We start from the raw sequence: 3,536 nt of genomic DNA on the forward strand, positions 1-3,536 counted from the left end.
ACGGCGCCGAGCCCAGTTTTGTGAGCCGGGTGTTTGGCGCCGTGGGCTACGCGTTTTCTCAGTGCGCAGGTTCTCCTCCCCTTTGAGGCCTCATTGAGTGGGAGGCGAGACACACACAAGTGTGAAACCCAGCAAAAACTCTTAACGGGGGATCACTTGGCTCGTGGGTCGGCAAGAAGCGAAGTTTTTGTGGCTATCGCAATTCTCCCGTGATTCCATCGATGTGTCGAACGCACATTGCGGCGGCCCTGTGCCTTCTTCGAAGCACGGCTGCCACCTTCCCTCGAGTGTCGTGACGTTGCCTCCCGGGACACAGTACGGACGGCTGCGGGTGTGCTCAACAGCAGCCCCCGCCCGTTCTCCGGGAAGGCCGCTACGAGAATCTCTTGAGAGTGAGGCGAAACAGCGCCGTGTTGGTCCCCCCCCCCCCTTTCCGGCCGCTCTCCTTTCTTCCTACCTCTCTCCCTCCCTGCCTCCCTGTTCCCTCTTGGAAGGGGGGACCGGGTCTGGCTGGCGGGCTGGTGACGAGTAGTGGGTTGAGGAGGTCGAGCAGCGGCCCCGGGCCGGGCGGGTTCCGCAAAAGCACCAACGGCGAGGCCTTTATCCTCGACCGTGTCGGAGGTTCGGGGGCGGCGGCGGCGGCGGCGGCGGCTGTGGCGGCACGTATGGCTGCTGCTGCTGCTGCCCCTCGCGCCAACGATTCCGCCCTGGGGAGTTCGCCGGACCTGGAGGGACGCAGGTCCCGCGTCCGGACGTTCCCTGAAGACGTGGAGGGTTTGCTCTCTCTTCCGTCGCTGTTGGCGCGGATGGCCAGTCCTCCCCCTGGCCCCCACGCCGGCCATGCCTGCCTGCCAGCCATTGGGCCCCAGTGTGGGATTAACGTGCCGAAAGGCCGGAGAGGCGTTCCCCCGAAGCCGACCAAACTAGCCGGCTAGTCCCGCGTGCTCGCTGCCTGCCCCCTTGCCCGTACCCCCAGGGGAACGGTTGGGGGGCAAAGTGGACGGCTCGGCCGTGCTAGGAGGGGCAAGGGCGCATCCTGAGAGCGCGAGAGCGCGACTGAAAAAGCCAACGAACGCGGACTCTCTTCCTCTCCTCCTCCATCCCCTCCTCCCAGGGAGAGAAAGAAAGGCGAGGGCGCCTCGAGGGATGCGCGCTAGGTAAGAAGGTAGCCGGGCCCGACGCGGCCGCGGCGGCGGGGGCGGCGGCCCCGTGCGGGCGAGGGTTGTGTGGTGGTGGCGAGGGGTCTCGATCCCTCCGCCGCCCCTCTCCCGAGCCTGCGCGGGCTGCTGCTGCTGCTGGCGGCGACGGTGTTCCTTGGGACCGTCCTCACTCGGCGCTCTCGGGCCGGTGCGCAGGGAAGGTGGCCTCGGTTGGCCCTCCCGGCCGCCGCGAGAAAAGAAAGAGAAGGAGAGAAGAGAGAGAGAGGAAGCGCCCGTGGAGTCTCGGGCCCTCTTGGTGGGCGGACAGGGCGAGGAAGGAAAGAAAGAGAAAAAGCAGGATTGAACAAGAGCATAATGGGCACCACCGTGCCCTCCCTCCTTCCTTCCTTGCTCATGTCGACCTCGAGTGGAGGGAGATGACCCGCCTAATTTAAGCATATTAATCAGCGGAGAAAAAGAAACCAACCGGGATTCCCTGAGTAAGTGCGACCGAAACGGGAAGAGCCCAGCGCAAAGCCTCGCGTCCCCTTCGCGGGGGGCTCGAGGGGTGCTGCGTTCGGGAGAGGTCCTGCACGCGCTCCCGAGCCGCCTAAGTTGTTCATGAATGACTCTCATACCCAGGGAGGGTGCCAGGCCCATGTGGCGGAAAGAGACTTCCTCCTCCTCGTTCGTGGGGAGGGGGGTTTCGGGAGTGCGGAACGGGCCTCTCCTTAGAGTCGGGTTGCCTGAAACCGCAACCTAAAGCAGGTGGTAAACTCCATCTAAGGCTAAATCTGACCACGAGACCGATAGCGAACAAGTACCGTGAGGGAAAGTTGAAACAGAACCCTGTAGAGAGAGTTCAAGAGAATGTGAAACCGTTAAGAGGCTAAACGGGCGGAGATTCGAAGATCGAACTGGGGGGATTCAGTTCGTCGGCCTGCCGGGAGACGGTAGCGGGCGTGTTGCGACTTCCCGTTCCGGAGGCCTCGTGCCGAAGGAGCCTTGAGTGGGGAGCGCCGCCCGCCCGGCGCCGGGGGGCGATCTTCCCCCCGCAGTAGGTCGCCGCGACGCGTTGGGATGATGGGCGTCTGAGGCCCGGGTCCTGGTAGGAACCGGCGGCGCGTTCGGCCCCTTGCTCGACTTGTCGGGAGGGGGTCGTTTACCAGCGCGCCCGTCCGGGGATCCCCCGGTGCCCTCGTCTTGCTCCCTCGACGGTCTCTCCTCCGGGGCCGTCCGAGATCGGGGGTGGGGTCCGAGGCCGCGGTCGAGCCTAGCCTCCTCCTTTTGGGGGGGTCTGGCTTCCCGCGCTTCCCCTTCCCCCACTCGGTCCTTGTGCTGGCCCTCGTGACGTGCAAAGAGTCGGTACTCCTCCCGACCCGTCTTGCAACACGGACCAAGGAGTCCAACATGTATGCGAGTCAATGGGCGCACTAAACCCACGGGCGCAATGAAAGTGATCGGGCCGATCCCACGGAGCAGCGGGCGGCCGCGCGCACCCGGACGGCGGCACGAGCCCGCCCTCCCCTTCCCCTTGCTGCTGCTGCTGCTAGCGACTTGCTTTGCGGCAGCGGTAAAGGGGGGGAAGGAGGAGGAGGCTGCTTTTTTAGCAGCGGCAGCCTCTTCCGGTGTCTTGGCTTGGCCGTCCGACGGCCGGTCACGCCCCCGGGGATACCCCTTCCTCTCGCAGCAATTTGTCTGAACGAAGAAAAGAAAGGAAAAAAAGAAAGAAAGCCAAGGAAACGGTCCAGTCAGATTTCGGGCTAAAGGGAATACGGTTAAAATCCCGTGACCTGCCCTGTGGCAAAGACAGACCCGTGCGTGGGAAAGACAATGTTTTGTCGTGCGGGTGGCCGTTTGACCATGCCGGCGGCGGCGGCGGGTTCTGCGGCCGCTGCTGCCGTCGCGGTCACGACGATCCTCCTCCCGCCCCCCTTCTGTGAGAGGGCTTTCTCTGAAGAGAGTAGGAGTCGACCCCCCCCTTTCGCTCTCGGAGTAAGCGCCTCGTCAAAGCCCTCGACCTCCTCCCTGCTTGTTGTGGTCGGGTCGGTCGAGGGCTTTGACGATTGGCTTCCACCGCCACGGCTTCCGGGAGAGCTTTGAGAAGAGAAAAAGAGCAAAAGAGAGTGCGCGGCCGCGCTGGCAGACCCCCTTTGAATCTCCTTAGATCCGGTGGTCCGGAGGCCAGTGTGTGTGCTTGGCAACAGGCGTACTCGTTCGCCGATGCCGGCGGTAGCCCGGGGAAGAGCTTTCTTCTCTTTTTTAGGCTGCTGGAGGCCCCCAAGTTCGTTCACTTTGAGTGGGGGTCGTTGGCCGTAACAGCCATACGTGAGGGGGGGGCAGTCCGTACCTTACTCCGCAGCAGGTCTCCAAGGTGTTCAGCCTCTGGTCGATAGA

The sequence above is a fragment of the Penaeus vannamei genome, chromosome 36, assembly GCF_042767895.1.
Source record: "Penaeus vannamei isolate JL-2024 chromosome 36, ASM4276789v1, whole genome shotgun sequence".
Classification (NCBI taxonomy): domain Eukaryota; kingdom Metazoa; phylum Arthropoda; class Malacostraca; order Decapoda; family Penaeidae; genus Penaeus; species Penaeus vannamei.